Here is a 19,632-nt window from a genome sequence, read left to right as displayed (position 1 = left end):
AATATATGAAAAAATAAGACAGGTTAGGTTTAAAGAAACCAGTAGTGCAAACTGTTTCTTTACATTAATGTTGGATTTGCAGTTTATGAGAAAAAAATAATGTTAAAGTAAAGTTACTGGAGGTTAAACTTGCAGAGTTGTAGAAAAATATGAAAAGTTTAAAGGGAAAAATTGTAAATGATGAAATCTGAAAATATTGGAATAAAATATGTTTGTGGAAAATAAACTTTAATGATATAAAAAATTGAAAAATATAGTAAGGACATTTTTGTAAAATCTAAGGAGGGATTTGAGTAAAAATGTCATTAAGGCTATTATAAAAAAAAGCAATGAAATATACAGAAATAATTAACAATAAATAAGTTACATATGAAGACTTTGGGAGAGAAACTTTGTAGTTATTGTAAACTTTCAGATACTGGTTTTATTTTTCACAGTGCAATAGAGTCAAAAAGGTGTGAAAATACATCAAAGGGAAAAAAAGGTTGGGGATTTTGAATCAGCTATGTGATATTAAAATGAATATGATATTGTACAGTTATTATGACCAAAAAAAAAAAAAAGAGATGTGGAAAAAGTACTAATGTGTTTTGTGGTTAATTTGAATGATGAAATGAGGAAGATTTTTGTAATAAAAATGCATGTTGGTAGAAATGCTAAAAAAGATGGCTCTGGTGGAAAGAATGGGGGATATAATTATTTTTGTATGTTCTAGTTAAAGCACTTGGTGTGTTATGTAGATATGTAATTATGTGCATATGTATTTATGTAAATATAGTGGAAGTAGCCCTTCTCTCTTCCGGAGTGGTGGACACAAGGAAGAGAAAGAAAGGCTGGCCACCAGTCAGCTGGGTGTAGATTCATTAACAGTTCACAATAATCTGGCAGACAATATTTCAGGAAATGCAAGCAGAGGTAGTAACCCATTCAACAAGTGAGTGAAGCAACTATGACAAGCATTCAGTCAGGAGGATTGCCTAGCATGTTGCTGCAGAGGATGGTGCATCACTCCTAGCCTGGCAACAATTCAACAGCCTGAAGGACAGATAATGGATAAACTAAAAGAGCATAATTGAAAAAAAAGAAGTAGAAGTAGAGGAAAAGTTATGATATGGTGTTTTTGAAAAAGAGTGTAAAGAATGAAAAATGTAGATTGAGTCTATTGATTAAAAATATACTAGAAAAATAAATTATCCATTTATTATTTTTTCTTCCTGCTCATTTTATTTTGATACATAGTTTTCATTGACCTAGTACTTCATGTAAGTTAGATATGACTAATGACCTGGTCAATACCAACATGGGAAACTGGTGTTCCATACCAGAGGTCAATTCCTCGTTGGTCAGATCCGACCACAAGCTAATCAGCCTAGACATCCACATCCCACCCCCAGCCCCAATTAGGGAAACCATCGTAAAAAACTTCTCCAAAGCTAACTTCACAAGACAGAAGTGGCAAACTTCATGACACCTATGCAGACGGACAATAGAGGTATGACTGCTGAATCCTACACAAATGCACTTTATAAGCAATTACACGAGTGCATGGATCATGCTATCCCTAACAGAATCAAGATGTTATCCTCCAAAAAAAGGAAGCCAATCTGGTGGTCCTCTGCCATAAACAAACTCTACAACAGAAGAAAGAAACTGTTGCAAAAAAGAGTAAAATCCCATGACTGGAGGAACTCCTTGGTCAACCTCAGTAAGAGGCTGAGATCCCTCATAAAATCCTCCAAAGCTAGTTACGAAAACAAAATTGCCACTGACTCTAAAGACAACCACAAAGCATTCTATAGCTATGTCAAGAATCTCAATGGCAACACTTAGATCTGCTCTGAGTTACAGCACAATGACACTAAATATACAGAACCAACTGATATTGCCAACATCCTAGCAGATAGGTTCAATCCTAACTTCACTCCCCTCTCACCCCCTAGAGGGCCCATCTCTATACTGGAAGAATGCAAAGTTCCTATAATCATGGCTGCACAGGTAAAAAAACACACTCTCCAAAGCCAAGAACACAGTATCCATGGGACCTGACAATATCCCAGGCTGTTTTCTACATGAACTACAGAATGAACTGGCACCCTACCTAAGTACCATGTTCAATCATAGCCTCACCTCAGGCTTTGTACCCACTGAATGGCACACCGTGACAGTTATCCCACTCCACAAAGGGGGAGCTATGACGGACCCCGGGAATTACAACCCCATTAGCCTGACAAGCCTGGTCTGCAAGGCCATGGAACATATCATCATGGAACTCATAAACAAAGACATTGGTAATCTCCAAACTCTGGACCCTACCCAGTTTGGATTTGTAAAAGGCAGATCATGTCTCCTAAACCTGATTAACTTCTTTGAAGCAGTCACCAAAGCCATAGATGAGAGTAAAATGGTTCACACTGCTTATCTAGATCTCACCAAGGCTTTCGACACCATCCCCTACTCTGGAATTATAGATAAGCTCACTAAACTAGGTATAAATCCCTATGTCACAAGATGGGTTGCCAACTGGTTCATGGACAGAGCCCACACTGTGAAAGTAGCGGATTCCAAATCCGACTTCAGTCCAGTGACAAGTGGAGTACCACAGGGTTCAGTCCTAGGTCCTCTCCTGTTTGGTATCTACTTCTCTGAAGTGCAGGCTAACACAGAAGGTCTTTGGTTAATAAAGTTTGCAGATGACTGCAAACTAGGAGCCATAATCGAAACTCCTAACAATGTGGACAAACTACAAAATGGCCTCACTGAGACAGATACCTGGTGTCAAAGCCATGACCTGAAGCTCAATGCCAAAAAGTGTATTGTCATCCTGTTTGGTAACTACCACATAACTGGTAGTCTACTTAATGCCGAAAATGTGATAAGAGACCTTGGGACACAGGTGGACAGTAGTCTCTCCTTTGATAATCACATCGCCACAGTGGTCAGGTATCCTTCTACGTGGCTCATCTCATCACAAAAGGATTCTCATCCAGAAAAAAAGAGGTCATTGTTCCCCTCTACTCATCACTCATTAGATCCATTATAGAGTACAACAGCCCTTTTGGTATGTACCTCACAAGACATCTACAACTGGAAAGACCACAGAAATACCTCACAAAGAGGATTACTGGCCTCAAACAGATGCCCTACGCAGACCATCTCAAAAAACTACAGCTTTACTCCATCTCATATTGCCTACTCATGGGCGATCTCTGCCTAACATGCAAAGCTATGTCAAACCCAGAGCTGTTGGACATGCTCCACTTAAAGAAATCCCAATCCCTCTGAGCTACACGCTCTAGGGACCTAAACCTTGTTACCACAATAAACAGAACATGCTGGAGAGATAGATTCCTGTCCCAGAGACTTCCCATACTCTGGAACAGACTACCTATCCATGTCAAACAGAGCTCCTCATTAGCACTCTTCAAGAAAAATCTTGATGATTGGATGGGAAATGGGAAATTCACCCCAGGGATCACTTCTCTGGCTCTGCTCAACAGGGGCACAGGAAAATAATTTTCTTGGGTGGCGAAAGCCAGGGTACATTTTTTGGCTAGGCTTATATAGGCCCTAGGGCCAATAGCCTAGTACCTACCTATGAACCTATGAACCTATGAATCAAGGGCCTTTACTCTTTTTGATAACTGCTATGGGATCTTTCCCAAATACAGTGGGCCTTAAGGTCTTTCTCCTTGTGACTGTTAAAGGCATATGTACTAACTCTAACTTACAGTGATTTAAGTATAAACAGAGTAAAAAGTAAAAGCTTTTGCTGGAATTACAAGAAGAGCAAATATTTATTTCATAAGACAGAGGTAAGAATTTGGGTGTTATTTTTGGAAATTGTGAATCAATAAAAAATGTGTTGGATAGGGTTACCCATTTATTACCTGTAGATCAGAGTGCATGTGCTGTATACTTAAGAAGCACATCAAGGACTGAACATGCACATATGCTATTCCCAGTACCATTTTGAGAGTGCAGCCAGAGAGTGAGCATGTATGATTGCAGTACCTAGTTTGTATACAAGTTACTTAAGTTAAACTCAATTAACTTCTATCATGATGTGTTTGTACATAATAAAGCTATTTGAACAGAGCCCATGAAGACTCTTCTATTGTGTCCAAAGTAGGAGAGCGACATTACCTGGTACTAATGTCCATATAAAGTCTTATTTTTCATACTCCATTATAAATATTTTAATTCTATTTTTAATTGGAGTATTTCTCCTCACTTAAATGTGACCACTGTTCAGTGTAATGCTATATTTAACTTATTTCCTTTTACTATTTGTTCTATTTGCATTTATATTACATGATCGAAAAGTGAAATGTTCAAATACATAATAATTGACACCTAAATGTCGAAATGCCGTAATGTCAAGCGTCAAAATAAAAACATAAAAACACCCAAACAAGCCATAAAAATGCTCTAAGCAGGGGGGCAAACTCCCCTGCACCCTCCACCCTCCGCTACTTAAATATACCAACCCCGAGATCGCACTACAGTGCAGACAATGGAAAACTTCCATGTCCGCACTATACTGAGATCTCCATTGAACCGTTCTACATTCCGATGGTTTGACATTTAGGGTTCGATTATTACATGTTCGAACATTTCACTGTTTAATCACGTAATATAGACCCATTCTATTTTGTTCTACCTTTATTCTGTCAGATGAAACCTCAATTTAAGATCTCATCTGAAGGATGGCACACTTGGGATTGCATTAGTCCACTTCTGTTGTACTGCAGTGTGTTAGCCCTGGAAATTTAACCCAAGCAGCTGAGGAGGAACAGAATCCCCAGTCTTCTGATCATCAGATACGAAAGGTGAGTGTGCAAACTATTGAGCTACTAACACTGTACTCTACAATGGGAATAAAAACAAACAGTCTTCCGATTGTCCAGTACCAAATGTGAGTGTGTAACCTTTGGAAACCGTAAAACTGTACTATTATGACATTTAAAGCAATTGCTCTATACTACTACACTAGAGACTACGGGATGACTCTATCTGATATACTCTTGCTGCTTGTGCAATTGCTAAGTTGCATCATAATTATCTGCAATACAGATTGCTGTGCTTGGAGTTATTTAGTTAGGCTATCTGCAGCTACATATTTACAGTTACTGGACTTAGTACCACTGTGTTAGGCTATCTGTTGTTCTTTGCTATTACTAGTTAGGTAGACTTCAAATTAACCCATTATTTCAGCTGCTGATTGCATGTGATCATATTTTTGATTATTGTTCATAGGTTCATAGGGTCATACTAGGCTATCTGCCCTAGGGCATTTATAAGCCTAGCCAGAGTGTGTTTGGCTTTCGCCACCCAGTTTAAATGAATTTTGCTATGCCCTTTTTCGAGGTTAGTATACTGTGCCTCTGTCTAACAGTGACCTAGAAGTGATACCCGGCGTAAACCTACGATCTCCCATCCACTCATCAAGATTCCTCTTGAAGAGAGTCAATGTGGGACTCTGCCTAACCTGGACTGGGATTTTATTCCAGAGTGAAGGGAGCCTCTGGGTTATGAATCTGTCCCTCCAGCATGTCCTATTTATTTCAGTGATGAGGTTCAAGTCTCTCGAGCGCGTAGCTCAATGGGATTTGGATTTTCTGAGGTGCAGCATGTCCATTAATTCCGGGTTGGACATGGCTTTATACGTCAGGCGCAGATCGCCTCTGAGCAGGCGGTATGCCACTGAGTAGAGCTGGAGTTTCTTTAACTGGGCAGCATATGGCATCTGTTTGAGCCCTTTGATCCTCTTGGTGAGGTACTTTTGGGGTCTTTCCAGATGCTGCAGGTGTCTGGTAAGGTACATCCCAAAAGGGGCATTGTACTCAATTATAGGCCTGATGAGGGATGAGTAAAGAGGCACGATGACCTCCCCTGATCTAGATGCGAAGCCCTTCATGATTAGGTGGGCTATATAAAATGTTTTTCTAACCACTTTGGCCACGTGGTTTTCAAATGAGAGATTGCTATCTACTTGGGTCCCCAGGTCCCTAATTACTTCTTCCGTACTTAATGGATTACCACCTATGTGGTAATTTATAGGCACTTTGTTTTTGCCAAAAGGGATGACTATACACTTTTTGGCGTTTAGCTTGAGGCCATGGCTCTGGCACCAGTTGTCTGTTTCTATGAGGCCCTTTTGTAGGATGTTTGTGTCAGCTGGAGAGTCGATTATGGCACCTAGTTTGCAGTCATCTGCGAACTTGGTCAGCCGCAGTCCTTCCATGTTGGCCTGTACCTCCGAGAAATATATACCGAACAAGAGAGGTCCCAGGACTGAGCCTTGTGGGACGCCACTTGTAACTTGTTTGAAGTCTGACATGGCTCCAGCAATTCTAACCATGTGGGTTCTGTCCTTGAGCCAGTTTGCAACCCATCTAGTGACATAGGGGTTTATATTTAAGCTGGTGAGCTTATCTATAATGCCCGAGTGGGCTATTGTATCGAAGGCTTTTGCGAAGTCCAGGTAGGCTGTGTGGACCACCTTCCCCTCATCAATGGCCTTGGTGACTGTTTCAAAGAAATCGACCAGGTTTAACAGGCAGGATCTGCCCTTAACAAAGCCGAACTGGGTAGGATCTAGTGTCTGTAGGTCCCCAATATCTTTATTTATGAGGTCCATGATGATCCTTTCCATAGCTTTGCAGACCAAGCTAGTCAGGCTTATGGGGCGATAGTTTCCAGGATCCGTTGAGGCACCACCTTTGTGGAGAGGGACCACTGTTGCTGTACGCCACTCTTTGGGTACATATCCTGTAGTAAGGCTGAGATTGAACAGTAGTTTTATGTTTGGGTTTAGCTCTTCTTGGAGTTCATGTTGGACGCAGCCCGGGACACCGTCTGGTCCCATTGATGCTGTGATTTTTGCTTTGGAGAGGGCAGCTCTTACCTGAGCATCTGATATGTCAGGGGGGCAGCACTCTGCTGGGATAGATATTTGCCCTTTTGGTGGGGAGGGGGGGAGAAGTTTGCGTTGAACCTGTCAGCTAGGATGTTGGCAATGTCTGTGGGTTTGGTGTATTTTTTGTCATTTTGGACTAATTCTGAGCATATCTGGGAATTCCCACCCAGGTTCCTAACATAACTAAAGAAAGCCTTGTGATTATCCTTAGTGTCCTGTGCAATTTTTCTCTCGAAGGTGGCCTTAGACAATTTTATGAGTGCCAGTAGTTTTTTGCTAATACTGATCAGAGATGCCTTCCCTTTTTGGGATTTTGCTCTATCATGTAGTAGCTTCCTCCTTCTACTGTATAGTTTGTTTATGGCTGGGGTCCACCAGACAGGATGCCTGCCTTTGGAGGATTGGGTCTTGGTTTTATTTGGGATTGCATGATCCATGCATTCCTGAAGGTGTTCATAGAATGCGTTTATAAAGGATTATGCGGTCTGGGCCGTATTTTCCACAGGCCCAGGGGCTTTGAAGGATTCCACCTCGGTTTTGAGGAGTGTGAAATTTGCTTTAGGGAAGTTTTTCACTGTGGTTTTCTGGGCAGGGGGTGGGGTCAGGATGTAAATATCCAGTGAGATTAGTTTATGGTCTGATCTTACCAGTGAGGGATACACTTCTGGTATGGAGCATAGAGCCCCCATGTTGGTGATGATTGGGTCCAGTATGTTTTGCCCTCTTGTGGGAGTGGTAACAAGTTGTTCCATAGCATTTGAGTTTATAAATTCTAGGAACCTTTGACCTAGGGTGTTGGAGCTAGAGTAATGCTCCCAGTCTATGTTTGGGTAGTTGAAGTCGCCCAATATAATGGTGTTTGGAGAAACCTTCATATTTTCCAGTGTTCTCAGGAAGGCCGAGTGGGGTTCCTGGGTTTGGGAGGGTGGTCTGTAGAAGGCTATAAACTGGAAGGCAGTTTTACCCACTGTTAGTTGCACATGGATAGTCTCTGATGCTTCGTGCTGTGCCACCAACCTGGAGGTGTGGGTATATTTGACGAATATTGATACTCCCCCTCCTTTTGTGGTTCGGTCCAAGGTTTGGGGCCGAAAAGCATGGTATGAGGTATAATCTGGTACTGCTGGCGTGCTCTCGGGAGCCTTGAACCAGGTTTCTGTTACGGCACAGATATCGATGTTCTCCATGCTAAGGAGAGTTTTGAGTGCATGCATCTTGAGGTTTAGACTTCTAGCATTGAGTAGCATTACTCTTAGTTTCTTATCCCTTGTGATACCTATGGAGGTGGGTTTGTCTTTTGAGCCTTGCCTAAAAAAGGCACTATGGGGGTGGCAAGAGCCTTTGCCAATATCCGAAAGCCCAGGGGTGACAGGTGCAAGCCGCCCCTAGTGAAGCATCGTGGCTTGTCGAGCATGTCATCCCAGGCTGACAGGCATTGGATCCCCTTTGAATGACACCAATACTTAAGCCAATTGTTGAAATTGATCATCTTGTCTTTATATTGTGGCATCATTCTTGGTGAAGATAAGATGCTACTCAGGGTCAGGGTCATACCAGCCTGGGCTACATGCTCAGAGAGCTCCTCTATGTCTCTTTTCATGTAGTCCAGGGAGGTACGTCTCAGGTCATTCACACCAGCATGGACAATGACTGAGTCATATTTGTACTTGCCTTGGAGTGACCTGAGTGCTTGTGTTATGTGGCGGATCCTAGCGCCTGACAGGCAGCTCACCGTGACCTTCTCCTTGTTCAGCCTGGTGAGTGGGACATCAGTGTGCCTGACGATAGAGTCACCTATTACAAGTGTATCAGGTGTGTTGTTTAGCCTTAAGGGCTGTGACTGTTCGGCACACTGGCTTTGTGAGCTATGTGTTGCACGCGTTTTGTTTTGGGGTAGCTGTTGCCTGGGTGTCTGCTTTGGAGGTCTCTGCTGCTTAGGCAGATTTTTATTTAGAGCCTCCGAGTATGTTTTTGTGTGTTTATGTGTTTGGGTTGCTGTCGTGGTAGGTCTATGTGAGAGTGGAATTGTAGTGAGTGTGGTTTCCTTCTCCTGCTGACTGGTTACGCCAGTACTGAGTTGAGAGAGCTTAGCCTCCAGTTTGGCTATATGGTTGCATCTCTCACATGTGTTGGAATTTGTTTGGAGGAGGAGAGGGTTGTCTGTGTACATGAGGCAGTTGCAACATTGCCTCAAGATTCCCAGATTCACCAGCTGGACCGGAGAGGAGATTGACAACTGACCTTTGGACATGCTAGAATAGTATTGGGAATTCCTTTATAATTGAAAAAAAGGGCCAATGGGGAACAAGGTACTCAAGGGGAGTTTGTGAGGGTGTAGTGCTTTTAATTTTTTAGAGATGACTTATATAATTGCTTTAGTGAGCAAGTGCCAGGCTTTAGAGTAGGAATAGGGTGTTTATTATGAGAACTAGATCAGTTCTAATGGAAAAAGTGAAGTGCAGACTTTGTGGAGCCGAGAATGGTTTAAACCCAATTAAGCGGAGCTGCCCGATGCTGCGCTATGCGCAAAATCGCGCAAAGCCGTGCCAAAGAGGGTTTTATACAGGGGGACTTGAAAGAGCTAGAAATTGGCCCAAAACAGCCAATAGACTACCAGATTCTTGTGCTGGGAACACTCCTCCAGGGATAGATAGGCTGCTCTAAGCTCCCCACTGCCACTGGTGAACAAAGAAGCCTCCAAGAAAGGAAATGGGCAACACAGGAACTTTCCAAAAGTCCAGAATACAGCAAAGCCTGTATTTGGACTACTCTAGGTCAGGAAAGACGGGAAACAAGGATAATTTTTTGTTTTTTTTTTCTTTTTTGCAACAAACAGCAGGAAAATGCAATAAATATGTAACAAAGGCTAGCGCACTTGAGTGTGTAGCCTCAACAGGTAAATGCAACAAACAGGACAAACTTTAAAAGTGCAGGTGCAAAAACAACTTTAAACAGTTTAAAACAGTTCAAGAAGCAGAAATACTTGCAGTTTATTGCACTGCTGCTTGTTCTACTCTTCTGGAAACTGAAGCTACTTCTCTCATTTGATCCACTTGAAATTCACTGTTTATTACTGTTAACTTTACTCTTGCAATGTCTTGCTATTACTCTTGCATTTTTTTTACATTTGTGAATGCTACCATTATTATTTGTCATGTACAGAGACTACTACAAACTGAACCCAAAAGCTACAAGTTACATCTTATATTCATTGGTTCATGGGTTCATAAACAAGCACTAGGCTAGCTGCCCTTGTGGGCCATTTTAAGCCTAGCTGGTTCATAGGTAGGTACTAAGCTACCGGCCTGGGGGCCTATATAAGCCTAGCCAAAAAGGTTCCCTGGCTTCCGCCTCCCAAGAACATTATTTTCCTGTGCCCCTGTCGAGCAGAGCCACAGAAGTGATCCCTGGGGTGAATTTCCTATTTCCCATCCAATCATCAAGATTTTTCTTAAAGAGGGCTAATGAGGAGCTCTGTTTGACATGAATGGGTAGTTTATTCCAGAGTATGGGAAGTCTCTGGGACAGAAATCTGTCCCTCCAGCATGTTCTGTTTATTGTAGTGACAGGGTTTAGGTCCCTGGAGCGTGTGGCTCAGAGAGATTGAGATTTCTTTTAAGTGTAGCATGTCCACCAGATCTGGGTTTCACATAGCTTTGTATATTTGTCAGAGATTGCCTCCGAGAAGGTGATATTTGATGGAGTAGAATTGGAGTTTTTTGAGATAGTCTGCATATGGCATCTGTTTAATGCTGGTAATCCTCTTAGTGAGGTATTTCTGTGGCCTTTCCAATTGTTGTAGATGTCTTGTGATGTACATGCCAAACAGGGTGCTGTACTCTATAATGGGTCTGATGAGGGATGAGTAGAGAGGAACAATGACCTCCTTTTTCCTGGAGGCAAACTCCTTTGTGATAAAGTGTGCCATGTAGAAGGATTTCCTGACTACTGCGGTGATGTGATTTTCAAAGGAGAGACTACTGTCCACCTGTGTCCCAAGGTCTCTTATCACACTTTCGGTGTTTAGTAGGCTACTGTCTATGTGGTAGTTCATGGGTACAGAGTTTTTTCCAAAGGGGATCACGATGGACTTCTTGGCATTGAGCTTGAGGCCATGACTGACACCAAGCATCTGTCTCAGTGAGGCCCCTTTGTAGAATGTCCACATCATTAGGCAATTCTATTATGGCTCCTAGTTTGCAGTCATCTGCAAACTTCATTAGCCAAAGATCTTCTGTGTTAACCTGAATTTCAGAGAAGTAGGTGCCAAACAGGACAAGACCCAGGACTGAATTATGTGGTACTTGACTTGTCACTGGTCTGAAGTAGGATTTGGAGTTGGCTACTTTCACTGTGTGAGTTCTGTCAGTGAGCCAGTTGGCCACCCATCTTGTGACATAGGTATTTATGCCAGTTTAGTGAGTTTATCTATAATTCCAGAGTGGGGGATGGTGTCAAAAGCCTTGGCGAGGTCAAGATAGGCTGTGTGCACCACCTTACCCTCATTCACAGCTCTGGTGACTGCTTCAAAGAAGTCAATCAGGTTTAGGAGATGTGATCTACCTTTTACAAACCCAAACTGAGTGGGGTCCAGAGTTTGGAGGTTACTTATGCCTTTGTTTATAAGCTCCAAGATGATATGTTCCATGGCCTTGCAGACCAGACTCGTCAGGCTAATGTGGCGGTAGTTCCCGGAGTCTGTGGTGGCACCTCCTTTGTGGAGTGGGATAACCGTCATTGTACACCATTCAGTAGGCACAAAGCCTGAAGTGAGGCAATGATTGAACATAGTACTTAGGTGGGGTGCCAGTAAGTTCTGTAGTTCATGCAGAACGCAGCCTGGGATGTTATCTGCTCCCATGGATGTTGTGTTTGTGGCTTTGGAGAGTGCAGTCTTTACTTGTGCATCAGTGATTACAGGGGCTTTGCATTCTTCCTGTATTGAGATGGGCCATTTAGAGGGTGAGGGGGGGGGGGTAAAGTTAGCACTGAACCTATCTGCCAGGATGTTGGCAATATCAGCTGGTTCTGTATATTTAGTGCCATTGTGCTGGAGCTCAGAGCAGATCTGAGTGTTGAGATTGAGATTCTTGACATAACTGTAGAATGCTTTGTGGTTGTCTTTAGAATCAGTGGCAATTTTATTTTTGTAACTAGCTTTGGAGGATTTTATGAGGAGATCTCTGCTTCTTACTGAGGCTGACCAGGGAGTTCCTCCAATCATGTGATTTTAATCTCTTTTGCAACAGTTTCTTCCTTCTGTTGTAGAGTTTGTTTATGGCAGGGGATCACTAGATTGACTTCTTGTTTTGGAGGATAACGTCTTGGTTCAGTTGGAGATGGCACGATCCATGCACTCGCGTATGCGCTTATATAGTGCATTTGTAGAAGATTCAGCAGTCATACTTCTATTTTCCATCTGCATGGGTGTCGTGAAGTTTGTCACTTCTGTCTTAAGAAGCGTGAACTTGGCTTTGGAGAAGTTTTTTATGGTGGCTTCCTTAATGGGAGGTGGGGGTGGGATATGGATGTCTAGGGTGATTAGCTTGTGGTCAGATCTGTCCAGTGAGGAGTTGACCTCTGGTGTGAAACATCGGTTACCCATATTGGTAATGACCAGGTCCAGGATATTGCTGCTCCTGGTGGAGGTATGGACAAGTTGATCCAAGGCAATAGAATTTATGAATTCCAGAAAACATTGAACAAATGAGTTAGTACATGAGTAGTTTTCCTAGTTGATGTTGGGATAGTTGAAATCTCCCATTATTAGGGTATTAGGTTGTACCCTAATATTTTCCAGTATATCAAGAAACCAGGAGTGTGAATCCTGGGGCATGGTGGGGGATCTGTAACAAGCTATAACCTGGATTGCAGTCTTGCCCAGTGTTAGTTGCACTTGGATAATTTTGGATACATTATGTTGAGCAACTAGCCTGGAGGTTTGGATATCCTTAATGAATATGGACACACTTCCACCTTTAGTGTTTCGGTCCAGGTTAGGTGGCTGAAAGGTGTGGTATGAATTATGGCCTGATAATGCAGGGGTGCTCTCTGGAACCTTGAACCAGGTCTCTGTCACTGCACAGATGTCGATGTTCTCCATTTTAAGGAGTGCCTCGAGTGAGTGCATTTTGAGGTTTAGACTTATAGCACTGAGTAGCATTACCCTCAGATTTTGCTTGTTTGTACCTGTTACGGTGGTGAATTTGTCATTTGGACCTTGCCTAAAAAAGGCACTATAGTATTTATAGTTTTCCAAAGGTGAGAAGCAAACCTTGTACCTTGAGATGGTGAGGTAAACACCTTAACCAGTATGTCAACCCCCAATCCTTCAAAAATATTTTTTTCAAGGCATGATACCATGGTACACTGCGTTCATAGATTCATAGTTTTGTTATAAGCTATCTGCCCTTGTAGGTTATTTTAAGTCTAGCCAAATTTCCCAAGCTAGAAGTAAGAGTCAAAGCTTTTACCTTCAGCTGTAAGGTAAACACCTTACCCATTATTCCAACCCCCAACTCAAAACAGTTAGTTATAGGATCATTTTAACCCTAGCCAGTTTCCCTTGGTGAAAATCAAACTCTACCTCCTGTCCATGAGGTAAACGCTTAACCATTATACCAACTCCCAGCAAGTGTCCCTCTTCCTGAGCCATATCTACATTCCCTAGCTGTCACAGTTGTCTAACAGATAGACCTTAACAGATTCAAACCCCTGTCAATAATGCTAAACACCCTACAGAGCTGTATCTGAGCTGCAACTACCACAGGAGATATTCTTCTCTCCATTAGCAGCATCCTATTTGTATCACCATTTTCTAGTTTGATTATTATAACTTATTCTTGGTATAAGGCAGAAGAGTAAGTTTGCCTGGTTTCTCATACTCTTAGCAAAACTGATCAGTATAACATGTCAGCTCACTCCTGCCCATTTTGCAGCCATCCTCGAACCTAGGCATTTTGAGATATTATAGTAACTACCTCACATTTATCAAAAACCTTTTACCACTACCTCACAATGACTCAATATATGAAAAGTGCAAGCATTTAATAAACTTGGAGGCTACCCTAGTACCTCAAAAAAGTTCAGTGAGCATAACACAACCACACCTACAACACAGAACACCCCCCATACAGGAATACTGTCTAAATTTCCTCTACTGGGGATGACCTGCATCTCTCTTACTTTGATATCCAAATAGTGCCTTTTTAGGTAGTATCTGTCTGCTGGATATTCCAACCTAGTAAACTTAATATGGAACACATTAAGATAGCACTACTGAATGCTATGAATATTGACAAAATAATATACAAACTTGAGGCCCTTCTATTTATACATTAGTTACAGATCCATGAATTCAAAGCAATGAAATTGCTTACTCTATTCTTAACTTTAGTACATATCATGTCCTCAGACCTGCTAGAAATTGAGGAGGTGTATCAGTAATTGTCAAGAATACCTTTCCTTCATAGATGATTGCATAGGACCCTAAGTTTGAACTCTTAGATTTTAAAATAACCATAAATAAGATTAGTTCATAGCCAGCTATGCCCCTTACTGCCTGCTATAGTTATTTTAATGACTTACAGAAAATCCCCATTAATTCCAACACCTTTATATTGGGTGACTTTGACTATCCATCAATAAACTATCTGACCTACACCACCAAAGGCTGACATGTCAAATGCTTCTTTGGCATTATAAAAGCTAACTCTCTTACACAAATAGTTAACCATTAGAGTGCCCAAATACCCTTGATCATGTCCTCAGAAGTATGTTCCCTTCTTGCACATCACCATGAAATCAGAACATAAATCAATGACCTTTTCCCTTTTCATTCTGGTACTTCACCTGCAAAATCATTTATGTCTGAAGATTTCTCAGAAGCAAATGTTATTCATTTACTTAATCCATCCATCCATCCTCAACCCCTTTTTCCCCATGAACTACATAACTTCTGCTGTAATCCTCTTCCAATGATCCCTATTGCTAAAGCTGCCACCAGTGTGTCTTGGACTTTCACTCCCATTTAAACAGCTGCATTGAAAGCTACGGTGCAATACCTATATAAATAAACTATGTAACAGGATAAAGACATTATTAAATACATATAAGAAGTCCCATTCTGTCCACCTTAAGAACACACTTAAGCAAAATCACCAAGAGCTTAAGGGTACCATTAGGAAGTTCAAAACTGGAAATAAAAATAAAATAGGCACAGAAAGCAACTATGACTACAAATTCCTCTTCAACTACATCAAAAAGTAAAGCAATATCACCCAGCAATGTTCTGAGCTAGTATACAATAATAGTGTCCATTCTGACACAAAGGAAATAGTTAATACCCTAGCTGACAAATTCAGTGCAAGTTGTATTCCATTCATAGTTAGAACTATTCCTCAGTCAAAATATCTCAGCTCTGTCAAAAACTAACACCACATCACTCATGGGCCTTAACACAACAGATTGCAAACAAGTTACCAGCAATGTTCCACAGGGCTATGTTTTAGCCTTTGTCCTTTTCTGATTCTATTTCTCAGACTTTTAAGCTAACAATACTGTCCTATTACTATCCAAGTTTGTACAGAACAGTAAACTGGATGTTGCTGTTCCTTCTTCCAGTAACTCACAATTATTCCAATAAGGGTTAGAGTATGTCAGCAGACATCTGAAGGACAGCAATCCCAGTCTAAACATGAGAAAATGTAGTATAGTTCATTTTGATAAAAAATTCACACTATGAACCAAAGAGCCAACACACCCCCTCCAATTAGGAAATATAAGATATCCTGGCAATCTGGCTGATAATTCCTATGATGTCTTTGTAATAGATGGAATCATCATCTATTTGGCTTAACTAATGTTCAAAGGTGTCTCCTCTACCTCCCAATAAGTCTTACTTCCCCTTTACTCATCTCGTATCAGACCCATTACTGAATATTATGCCTCTTTGATATGTATTTACCAAAACAAAAACCTCAGCTTGAGTGACACCAGATATCCCTAACTAAAAAGATCAATGGCCTTAAGACCCTTAGTTATCCAGAAAGACTGGCGATCATCTCTCATACTTGATCACTTAAAGACCCCCCCCCCCATTGTGATCTATACATAGCCTTTCAAGCTAATCATAGGCTAGTACTGCTGGCTTGAAGGTCTGAAAAACAGAAGCTCCAATTAAGCTCTGTCTCTATATCCTCAAGTTGTTCTCTCTTTTAAAATTAGTATGTCTTTTTTTTTTAATATCTTCCATTAGCTAACACATATGGGTCTAAACATATTTATCATAACAAACTTTGTTTTTGCAACAATAAACATCTCTTATTTTTATGATAGTAGTGCCATCACATTATTACTTTCTTACCAGTCTTCAAATGTAGTCCATTTTTGTTCTCATGGACATTCATACTTTCATCAATCTTAACATTTTTTCTGCAGCTCTGCCCATTCTGCATTTTTTCTTCTATTTAATGCCACTTATCTTCCATTCACACGTGATCCACACTCAGAGCTCTTCATGTTCTGCTTATATATTATTATATCAAATTATCTTATCTGCATGAGGCAAAGTATTACTAACATTGTAGGATGACAGCTAAGTTACCTTCCAGTCTTTAACTCATTCTCTATTGACCCAACTTCTAGACTTGATTATCCAACTGTTGGCACCAGGGTAGCCATTTATGCGAAAACGTCTCATTGGTCTATCACTGCACTATCTTCTGCTTCTTCTTGCTCCTCTGTTAACTGTATCAGCTCCTTAAGTTGTGGTGTCCAGTTGCTTTTCCAATCACTGGTAAATATGTTCTGGCTATTATTATTATTATTACAGCATATTTAATGGGTGTAACATAAATCTAGCCATCCTTTCTGTCCCTTCCAAAGCAATCAGAAAGAGTTCAGGAGTTAACTAACTCCATACCAAACATGTTGCTTTCCTGCAGTAATAACCTCTGTAAATGAATCTGTTCTAAAGTTGTTACCATAGAGGTAGTAGCTTGACTAGCTTGGGCTCAAACACTCAGCTACCGGGCTCTCAACATATCTAGATTAATGTCCCCACCATTGTCCTACAACCAAAGTATACAATTCCTAGTACTTTCACCAGTCTGCTGCCTGCTACAGGGGTATGTTAGAACATAATAATATCAGGAAAAAGGGGGAACAGCCCTGTAGGAACAGACTTGAGAATGTTAATGTACGTAAAGCCAGATGTAATATAACAATGTACTACAAAAATCCCCTAGAAATCAAGTTTTTATACTTAGCATTAGTAGAACTAACAACCACATTGCATAAACAAAGTCAGTTAGACATATGCCTCTAGTATAAGAAATCAAAGGTATTAACCATAAGAAATCATGGCATAAAGGATTAGCATATAACAACTGCCAGTTTGTTCCAATACTGACTATTTCAACAAATAATACATTATATTGTATTACAAAAAAAAAAAAAAAATAAGTACTGCGGTAGCATTGTCACCTCACAGTAAGACGTTGTCTTGTTCGATTCTCAGCTAGAGCGTCTTCTGTGTGGAGACATGCGTGAATGGGCGTACCTTCTTTGAAGGTTGTGCGTCAGGGACGGCAGCTCGACACGTAAAAATCTACTGCCAATCATTAGCAGACCGGAGTTCCGCTGTGGCGACCCCTAAGCCTAAAAGCCGAACGACACAACAATATTGTATTACAAAATAAAACTGGGAAAACAAAATAATGTAATTTCTTTACAGAATATCTCTTACTACAAGGCTTATCTTTTAACCGTATTGGTGATTGTTTTATTATAAGCCTGAAGCACATTCTCTGTATTGAAAATTCCTTTAATAAACATTTAAAGGACAGTGGGCATCCCTCAGGGAAAAAAAATCATACTACAAGATTTTCTTGCTCTCAGCATCTCCCCAAAAGGGGAAGATGTGAACAGTCATTTATAATTGCAATCATTAGCATAAAGGTATTTATTTATGTAAAGTTTAATGCTCATCACTAACCATGAGCAATAAAACCAAAACTTAACTATTTAAACAAAAAATATTTAAACAATTGTAGGGTTGGAGACGTCTTTATTACAGTGTCACTGCTCAATTTCCTTGGCTAACGTATTACATGCTCACTTAGACGTATGCCTTTTAAGCAAACTTTCCTATCAATTAACAAATCACATAATGGAATCCAATATATTTAGCAAGAAAACGTTGGCTGAGATAATCTCTTAGGCAAAGGCCAACTAGGCGGCTGCCTAGGGTGCCACTCTGGCAGGGGTGCTTTTCCAGTATTTATTTGGTGTAGGTAGACCAGGATGGGAACACCAGGTAGTGTGGTTGGAGGCACCATGGAGCCCTTTTGCCTAGGGTGCCAGTTGACCTAAGGCCGCTCCTGGATTCACTGATGAAAACTGTACTATTTAGTACTAAAATTAATCAGATCGCTTTGTGAGGTTCATAGCTTAGAAGACAATGCATGACACATGGTACTTGAAGTCCTACACCATTTGCATAGCTGCCAAATAAAACTTTACCATGCACCATTTGCATGTGAAGCCCACTCTGTATTTATAACATATTATATCTATATTATAACAATAGCATATTTAAGGTACTTAATCTATATTATAATTTAATATCATGCTACAAAATAGTTTGAACAGACAATAAAATTGGAAATATTTTTGAAATTACATTAGAATGTATCTTCAAATGTTGTGCTGCCTCCCTTTCTTGTGTATATTAGATTTCACTGTGTGACTGGATAATTCATAAATGCAGTTCAATAAAAAGCATACATTAAACCGAGTCTTTATCTCCTGAGAAGGTGCGAGACAAGGTATTAGAGGAGTGACTAAGGAATACCCACATTATACTGTTTTGGCAGTTAAATGTGTATGATGTAACTTGCTCTGATTTTATTCCCATCTATAGTAACCATGATTATATTCAAATAATTTACTTCTTTATAAGCAATATGTTGGAGAATAACAAAACCCATATCTGTTCAAATTCTAAGGCACCAAAAAATCAGGCAAACATAGGTGTCCCTTTGAAGAAAAAATATGCTCTAAATATAATGAAATATTTAGCCGTATGATGGAAAAAAAAAAAGAATACGCTTATTTTTAAAAAGGTCTCGTTACTGAATTGATGAAATTATTTGCCTACTTACTGAATATAAATGGAGCATTCCTTATCTTACATAAACACATCTTGTTCATAGGTGGATACTAGTCTATCGGCCTAGAGCCATTTTAAGCATAGCCAAGCTTAACCCAAATTTACCAAAATATTGCTAACATGTCAAAAATACCAAGGAATTTTGCAGTTATAATGCAGGCTTGTACACATCAAGCATTCAGGGACTGACCCTGTCCATTATGACATAGATGCTAAATCAGGGGTAATTTGCAATTTCTAATCCACTGATCCAAGTTACATTTTAATAGGATAGGATGAGCTGTGCTTCACATGGATGGGAAGGCCTGTTAAAGAGAAGGGATAATCTTTGAGACACATACCTGTCCCTCCAACATGATCTGTTTATGTATTAGATGAGGGTTAGATCTTTAGAATAGGTATTACTGATGCTATCTTTTTTTCTGAAGACGTACAACAAAATTCACCAGAATGGGATTAGAGGATGCTTTGTAGGGCAGGCATAGCCTACTGTGCAGCAGACACTAGGAGACTGAATACAGTGATAGGGGTTTGGTGCATA

The sequence above is a fragment of the Protopterus annectens genome, chromosome 8.part0 (genome assembly GCF_019279795.1).
Source record: "Protopterus annectens isolate FY-2018-M chromosome 8.part0, PAN1.0, whole genome shotgun sequence".
NCBI classification, from domain to species: domain Eukaryota; kingdom Metazoa; phylum Chordata; order Ceratodontiformes; family Protopteridae; genus Protopterus; species Protopterus annectens.
Note: the sequence above shows the minus strand (reverse complement) of the source record.